Genomic DNA, 9,104 nt, shown 5'->3' on the forward strand with positions numbered 1-9,104 from the left:
GTTTTTGGATGATAAACATTTGTATCAGGTCAAATAAACATGGGCATAGTTAACAATATATTTTATACTACATTTATCCATTTTATATACACTAACCTCACTCCTTTGTAACAACTAAGGCAAAAATGTAATTAATTCAGAAAATCTTTTCAGGACCCCACCTTGATGTTTCGGGACCCCACTTTGGGTCCCGACCCCAACTTTGGGAAACACTGCTCTAATACATGTGATTTGGTTACGTACCAAAAATACATTCCACTCTGGTTGTGCTAATAGATTTACAAAATTGTGCTTACAGCATTTTGAGACAGTCAAACTAGATGCTCCGTTCTTTTCTGTTAATGCATTAAGGTTTAAAACAGCACAAAAGCCTACATATTATGAAATAATCCATCAAGTTGTTTCAAATATTTTAAAAGGTTCTCATCCACTATTGAGCTTTCTTATACGTTCCACTTTATTTGAAGAACTGCTCCTGTTTATAAACCTGATCAATCTTTTTTTCAATTTAAAACCATCCATTTGCAATTAATCAGTGTTCTGCTCCCAAAGTGTTCAGCTGTAGTGTTAGACCAGGTGTTTATAATGTGGCTGAGTGAAATTATTTATAACTCGCTGGGCAGGTTTTGGTTAGGACAGCTCCATAACTCATATTAGTTGTCTCCCACATTTCATACACTTGGTTTGTGAGTGATTTCCCCTGTAATGAATCAGTGTTTTTATAATTTCGTACACACCAGCCTGGAAAATGATTGACCGTTTCACCTACTTATACTGGATGCAAAGTAAACTTGGCTGGGTGTGAAACGTTTTTTTTTTTTTTCTCCCAACTTTCTGCTCCACATGAGTGTCACCATAGAGACAGAAAGTCTTCCCGGTCATGAATGGCCATGTTTTCACCAACAAAAAAACACCCCTTGAAGCGTGTTTCCTTCATTTGTGTCCCTGTGTGTGTTTTTTAAAGAACTGTGGGACTGAATTCATTTGAATTCATTTGCAGTATTTTTTATTGATTTATGGGAGTTACTTTTATCAGCATCAGCATGAAGTTTTATATTTAACCTTAAAAAAATAGCCTCTGTCAGTGGCAGCTTTATCAAACTGGTACCAGTTTCAACTCAAACAGATAAAATACCCTTCAAGCTGGAAAACGATTGGCTAATCTTTATGTGCGTTTGAAGAAAAGAGTGTAAACACTGGAGCAAACTGATGGGATTGTTGCACAGAAATTATCATATGAATAGGTGTCGCCACACTGCCTGGCGCTTTGATGGGTCCAAAAAAGGTCATTTCCCACAGCACTGCTGGCTCAACCCGTCACTGACGTGGTGCCTTTTTTTCTATTTGTGTGTGTGTGTGTCTGTTTTGTCTATAGCTGAGCTATTCCATTCAGATGGGAATGACATCTCTTCTCCAAGTCACTGCTGGTGAATCACTTAGAGGATCCAGGAACAGAATTTTTRTCTTTATTCTACGACGCATTGCTGTAGCATCAACAATAACTGTCGAAGCCAAACTTTTTCTACATGTATGTTTAATATGAAGGTTAATGATGTATTATTTTTAATTCTACAAAATAAAAGTAGACAACTAAAAAGTGATGGATGATTCTGAACATTTATGATGTTTTAAGTATGTTTCTGATGAAGCTATGTCAGAACCACAAACCCAGTTTTCCTCCTCTTTCCCGCAGAAGTAAATTGAGCCGGCTGCACTGTATCTCTGCGTTTTCATTTTATTTTCAACAGTCAGGATAAAGACCCGGTTATTGTCTCTGGGTGGGGAGCTGGAATGTGCACCACCCAGGAGGTCATTTCTCCTGCCGTTGGATTTAACGTTCACGTGTGTGAGGACAGTTTGACCTGCTGTGGTGTGATAGGAAGATGAGGAGCTAAGATGTCCAGTTTTTTTTTTTCTTTTACTGAAACCTGCCTCATTTRTAGGTTTTTGTTTCCACTGATGGAAGGGAGCAGCTCCAGGGTTTCCAAYGACCCTTGGATTTGAGCTCAGAGTCCCCAGCAGTCACATGTCATTGCCAGGTTTTAAGCAAAATCTGCTTTCTGTCACCTTTCAAAAATGCAGGCAGGTTTTGTCTGAAATGTGCCAGGTATGATCTCATCAAATGACTTGGACACCTTTTTTTATCMAATTCTCCACATTTTTTCATGATTCTCCTCATCCCCAATCAGTTTGAAGACATCAGGCTCATGGATTTTATCACAACTTCCAACTGGTAAAACACATTTTAGATATAGCAACCTGAAAAAGCCAAAAACAAAGATGAGGCGATTAAAACTCCTTTGAAGCCACCTTATGTGTGGTCTGTGCTTCTGCCTTTTATGAAGAAAGGCAGYGAGGATGAGAGGAAAATTCAGACAAGATGGGACCTGCTCTCATGCTAATCTATTGCATGGTCTCCAGCAGACAAAACAAAGGGTATAACAGGGAGTGAGTTGGCCTACAATTCATTTGGTGATTATCTTCAGGCCATGGAACAAATAAACTAAAGATGAAAAAAAATTGAGCATGAGAAACCCACAACTAAAGACCAAAACAATCTGGGAAAGAGTACCTAAAAACCTGCTCCTATATAAACTCAGGGAGCTGATGACTAACAAGAAACAGGTGTGATAATTGAATAGTGAGACCAGGTGTGAGGGAAGGAGAACATTTCAAGTTCAAGTTTATTTATATAGCGCCAAGTCACAACATACATTGTCTCAGGGCACTGTACATAAAAAGAACAATCTAAACAAGAAAAATTTAAACCAACTGTCTGAAGCAAGCACCAGTTACAATAAAAAGGTATTACATAGAGCAGATCCCATAAAAGCAAAAATCCAACATATTCCAAAGCCTTACAAGTTCTACAAAACTAAATAATTTCCCACCAAATGTTGCCTAAGTAAAAGTGTTCAGACAATAATTTAATCAAAATAAAAAAGATGAAACATCTTCAACAATTAAAGCTTCTTCTTTGTTTGAAAATTTTCTACTATGATACATTTTAGGAGGTTGTGCAACAATAGAAAAGACTTTTTTTGAGACTATATTCAGATGACATCATTTTCATTTTCATTATATGAAAAGTAAATAATCAGAGTCTGAGACACTTGCCAATTAAACACATTGATGGGAATAATGGAAGTTCATTTAAATTTTTGGGAAAAAAATTGTCTTTTTACGCAGCGGGACTCAATTTTTCAAAAACTTTGCTACCCTAATGAATTCCAGTCAAAAGGAATAATGAAGTTGGGTTCACCAGAGGTTAAAAAAAAACTAATTCTCCACCTTGAATTCATTAAGATAGTCTATTTCACATTTTAAAAAAATACAAAACAAGCTCCTTTGGGTTTCCCAATTGATTACTGTTGTGTTGTTTCTGATTAACATTCAGTAGATCTGTGCAGTTCCAGTGAAAATGTCTGATTTGGTTCCCCTGACTCGTATCCTTTTCTACCAACAGTTCTACATTCACACAGCTCCTAATGAAGGAGAAAGTCACCACCGCCCWCTAACATCTGTCTTTTGTCTTCACTTGACACAAATGTTACCATTTACTTCTGATTCAGATTCCTCCAAACTGAATATTTACTGACTGCAGTTTCACTTATCAGGTATGCGTGACAAATGGATGGACACTTTATTACTGTAACATGTCCTGTTCTGCCAAAAAAGAAAAAAAAACTACTGTTGTGGTCCATTTGGACCTACTGAATGCCAGATTTTAAGTTGTGCTGAAGTTAGCAATGCTGGTTTCATTAAAAATGCATGAATGTGCAAATTTTTTTTTTTGTTTAAATACTAAACATTTCTCTTGTTCCAAACTAAGTCTGGCGTTGTGGAAAATATAAATAAAGCAGGACTGAATGAATTCCAAATCTCAACTCATATTTTATTCACAACGGAACATAATAAATACAGGAAATTTTTTTGTGAAAAACAAAAGCTGATTTGAATTTGATAGCAGTGCCACAATTTTCAAAAGTTTGGACTGATGCAACACAAGGAAGTGGTATAAACAAAAACAGCTGGTGAATCGTTTGGCAACTAACTGTGTTAATCAGCAACAGATCAGTGAGAGGACTGGGTATAAAAATACGTACAATTTAGAGAGAGGCTGAATATCTCATGTTCACTATTCTTCAAAAAAAGTATTTAAAAGTAGTGCAACAAATTTTAGAAAAAGGTTCCGTAACAAAAATAAATAAATAAAACAACTTGGAAATATAGTACTTTGAAAATCCACAGTTGATAATATCATCAAAGGATAAGAACCATGAAGTTGGTAAAAACAGGGCTGATTCTTTTATACTGTATCGGCTCAGGAACACTTCTGCAAATCCTTCCTCAAATGCAGGTTAAAGCTCTATCGTGCAAAAAAGAGGTCATAAGTGAACACTAACTAGAACAAGACATGGGTAGCATGTCATTGCAGCATGGCTTTGCCTGCAGCAGTGGACTTGCAGAATGAAATGTGACCAAGTTCAAATATGTTTTCTATGCCAGCTTGTGCCTGTCAAGTCAGCAGATGTTTGTAATTAAGGTAATTGTGTGACAATATGAAGTTTGTAGAACTTTTCTGTTAAAGTTGCTGCTGCTGGATTTCAAACCGTAATCTCCCACATGAAAGCCCACGGCACTAACCATGAGACCATTGGAGCTGTGGTAGAGGACAAGGGCAGGGTTTGGTTTGTGTGTGTGCAGAAAGTGGCCACATTGCCAATGTAATGGTTGTCACTAATTTGAAAAATATTACAACAATAAAGCAATATTAGGAAAATATTTTAGTAAAACATCAAAACACAATCATATTAGTATTGCAAACACTGAAGTATTGAGATTAAATATTATTAAACTATGGTGCAGTACTGAGTAGATACAGCAGGGGCAGTATTGGACCAATACAAGGCTCCATTGACTCCCATTAWAAATTATTAAACATCAATATTTCAAAAACTATAAGTTGTACAGTCACCAAAAGTCATAGCCATCATTTGGCACAGGAGCTTTACAGATATAAATTACAATGGCAGCTCCAGGACAAAATATGCAGGAGGAGAAGCGTGCCAAAGTGGAGATGACTTGGAWGAGAAACGAATCACAATAGTGTGCATTGCCATCAGAATCAGACAACAAACAACCTTGTCCCCTGGGCCAAAATAAACTTAAAATGGACGAGGCAAAGAGGTAAACGGGTCTGTAGTCATATAAATCTAAATTTCAAATTCCCTTTGAAACCAATGCCCTCCTTACTAAAGATGAGACGAACCATCCATCCTGTTCTTACACAGTTCAAAAATGTGCTTCTCTGATGGTATGGGGGTGCATTAGTGCCTCTGGCACAGACTTTTTCTTGTTTAGAAAGTCACCATAATTACCAAAAGTTTATCCTGGTTTAAGAACAACAAATGCTCCCATCCAGATGACATGTTTTTCAGGGAAAGCCTTACTTATTTCAGCGAGAYAATACCAAACTGCATCCTTTACAGCAGCATAGTGCTTACAGAGGGTTGTAAAAAGAACAGTAGATGCACCACTGTGGTAAACATCACCTTGTCCTAACTGTTTCTATTTCATTTACATTTTACCGAACACTTGTTCCAAATTGAGGTTGCGTGTAAGACAGAATTTGATTTTTGTGTCTTTATTTTTTCTTGCAATCAGTCAGAATCAGGGCTGAATGTGAATAACAGCCAGAAAAAAAAAGGAAGAAAGGAGGTTTTCTGTGCAGCTCTGTGTGCAAAGCTTCACAGGACCTATCATTACCAGATGTCACAGTAAAGAGGGGCTGCTAGCCAAAACACTGCCTGGAACTCCAGCTCTCTGCCTCTTTTTTCCTTTCTCTCCTACCTTCCCTCTCCTATTTTCTCCATTCACACTCTCCCCGTCCACTTTTCCCTCTCACACTCCCCGCTTTTCTTTTTCTTCCTTCCCTCTTCTCCACTTCCAGCTGTTTTTGGCGCAGGCAGCCAGAACGAGGGAAGTTCTCCACCAATTGTCTACGTCCAGAGAGAGGAGCTCAGGCGGTTTGGACCCCACCCCCCTTTCTGTCTCTCCCCTTTTCTGTGTCCTGTTGCTCCCCCTTTTTTTTTTTTCTCCTTGTGCATTTTTCTCTCCTCCCCTTGTTGTGAGAGAGCACACCTGCTTGGTTTTGGCTGCCTTGCGCTCCGATTCCAACAACCCCACAGGCCCTGTCAGACACTTTACAATCTCATCCTCCAAGTGGAGTGGATTTTGGAAAGTCAAGCTCATCTCACCGGCTTCACTTCTCCCCGTCTGGCTTCTCCTGAGAACAGGTAGGTCCCTCTTTTATTTGATGCAACTCTGAATTGGCTTTGAGGATCAACATTGAGATAAAAGACTTCTGCATCATTTTTATAGATTCATTTTTTTCTTCTTCTTCTTCTTCTTCTTCTTCTTCTTTCCGCAAGTGTGTTCGAAGATGAAAATCCCATCTAGTTCCCTGTCTAAATCTGTTTGAGTTGATTTAAAACATGCTTCTTTTTTATTTATTTTTTTATCATGAATTATATTGCTTGTGCTGTAATGTTCCAGATACGTTGCCAAGTCTCGTTCCCACGGCACTCTTGATTTTTCTGATGGAGAGAGGCTTTAATCGGTCCAGTCTGCAGGCAGCCCAGTGAAAAGAGCAGTGGCTCAGGAAAAAAGGGGGTGTGGTGGTCCTGCTCAGGCTGGTACTCCTCTTCTTTGCCAGCAAGTTTATTCTTTAGGCCTGTCAAAAAAGTTTCCAAAGTGTCCACAGAGGAGGTCCAAACGATGCTTTCAGATGTTTTTCTTTTTATTATTTTCACTCTGCAGCTTCAGCTTAAACATATTTGTTGATTCTGTGGAAATGGTTGAACTCGTTTATTTAGATTGGATCAATGTGTGCATTCTTCTGAGTTTCACAAATGTTTTTTAGTTTCCATTCTGTTCAGAATTTTGAAGCATATCGTGTTGATTCACCTCCTTATAGCTGGTTGGGACTTTGAATGGAAAACTTGTTTGTGGTGCTTTTGACATTTTTTCCATTTCAGCACTTTTTTTTAATTTTATGACTGCAACCAATTTATTCTAACCCCATCTGTCTGCTCAGCAGTCGTGTTTCTATTCATTGTGAACCCCCTGAGTCAGACGAGGACATTTTGCTGCTGTGTTTTCACAGAAGCAGACCCAAATTGCTCAAAGCAGCTATTTAAGTGAACGTCTTTGAACAGATGAATGAGGGTTTTACCTGGCCACACACAGTGTCATTAATCCTGTAACGGTGCCGCTTCCTCTATCAAAAAAAAGAGGTCTAAAAGCTTCCCAGCAAGCCACTACACAACTCTGAGGTAACTCATTACATCCTTTCTGCCAACAGGGAAAGATCTTAGTGAAGTGAAAGTGAAGGAGGAAACAACTGGGAGCAACCAAACCGAATTTAAAAGCACTTGGAATAGAACAAAGGCTAAGAATGGCACATACATTGTGCTCAAAAATAAACTCAGAGCAATAAAAGTGTTTACGCGTCTAAGGCTTAAAGGCTTGGAGGAGACTTCATTTTCCTTCATCTGAACTTCAGCTCTGAGTCAAAAACTAAAGGGATCAAATGGTTGTAAATAAAATCAGTTTTTTAATCTCTAAAATACTGTTCAGTGCAATCAGAAAGTTCAACACTTCAGCCCGTTTGAGCCAAAGTCTTAAAGCTGAAACAGAAAAAGGAAATACTGCAAGCTTTGGAGCAGCGTGGAGCACAGAATGGAAGGAGGGGATGGAGCAGGAGAGATAGTTGGGAACTTGGACCACATCTGAGTGTAAATGTGACTGAGGTTTAAACAGCTAAATGGTGGTGAAACCACTCGTTGATGCTTTAAGTGAATTAAAGCTAAATGATTGAATTATTTCTTGGCAGTAGAAACATTTACATTACTTGTGTTGGTCAAATAGATGTTCTCAGAGTAAAAACAACCAAGTCAAACCCCAAGAATCATTGGCACTTAAAAGGTTAGCTGGCCGTCTCTTTGCATATTTTACCATTTTGCAAATGACCTTTTRCATCTTACATGATTTATTTCTTAATAATCACAATTTTCACACAACCACATGGGAGGAACGCTGCCGCTCATTTGCCGATGGGTTGAAAAGGCCACACGTGTTTTAAATGTCCTGTGGCCTTGTAAATACCTTCCAGTGATTAACTGCCAGCAGACGCAGACCTGAGGGGAGTTACAGGAAAGAGAAGGTGGAGGCGGAGCCTGGCACCTTAATGTGCGCTTTCCGATTTGATTTGTTCAAATGAAGTCTTCATTCGGTCGGGCTTTACGCAGGTATTTTGCTGAGTTTCCGAGCGGGAACGTTTCAATGAGAGGCAGCCGGGGGGTGGGGGGGGAGAAGTGACAAGCAAAGAAAGGAAAATGACTCTCCGCCCTCATGCAAGCTCTGCTTCCTGTCTGGGAATCATTAGTAATGCTCCAGACAGATTTGGGGAGAGTGTGGAGGGACGGGCGAGGAATAGGAAATAGAAAGGGGAAGACGGGGGGAGGGGGGGTGAAAAGGATGCTGCTGCAACAGGAAACGTCATCCTCCACCTCTTTTCTCTTGGTCAGTCAGAAACTGAATGATTCATCACAGAATCTTCCTATTGGGTACTTTTGATAATAAATTTGTTTAAAAAAAAAACATCTTTGACATTTTGGTCATTTTTATTCTCTAAATGCACTACAAGGCAATAGATAAAGCTGATCAGTTTTGTGTCATGTTTTTGTGATTTTAGAAGTAAAACTTGCTTTTATTTCAAACTTTTAATCCCAACATGGTCTCTGAATCAGTGCTGACCTGAATTGCTCTGCAGGAACTTTGGGATTATAGCTTCATAAATAATGTACAACCATGCAAATTAAACAGGTGCTTGACGAACACGGTCTATACATTTTAATGGCCAGACAACCCAAAGAGGGGTGGGGGTATCGCATGAGATCATGGACTGTATTGAGAACATAAATGTACAAGGAGTTTTTTTTTTTTTTTTTTTGGTCTGTCTATACTTCCACAAATTATTTTTAAAATAAAAAAGGAAAAAAAATCCAATCTGCTCTACATTTGCCATTATTATGTGCTTG

The 9,104-nt window shown here is 38.7% G+C and overlaps 1 protein-coding gene across 1 annotated transcript in view; it reads left to right on the forward strand.

The window, feature by feature from the left end:
* Positions 1-5,824: 5,824 nt before the first annotated feature.
* The window catches only part of dcn (decorin), a 19,756-nt gene continuing 16,476 nt past the window's right edge, over positions 5,825-9,104 (forward strand). Inside the window, exon 1 of the mRNA XM_014004198.1 lies at positions 5,825-6,299. The gene's annotated coding sequence lies outside the window, so the exon portion shown is untranslated. The remainder of the gene's footprint in view (positions 6,300-9,104) is intronic.

This window comes from Austrofundulus limnaeus, unplaced genomic scaffold (genome assembly GCF_001266775.1).
Source record: "Austrofundulus limnaeus strain Quisiro unplaced genomic scaffold, Austrofundulus_limnaeus-1.0 Scaffold22, whole genome shotgun sequence".
NCBI classification, from domain to species: domain Eukaryota; kingdom Metazoa; phylum Chordata; class Actinopteri; order Cyprinodontiformes; family Rivulidae; genus Austrofundulus; species Austrofundulus limnaeus.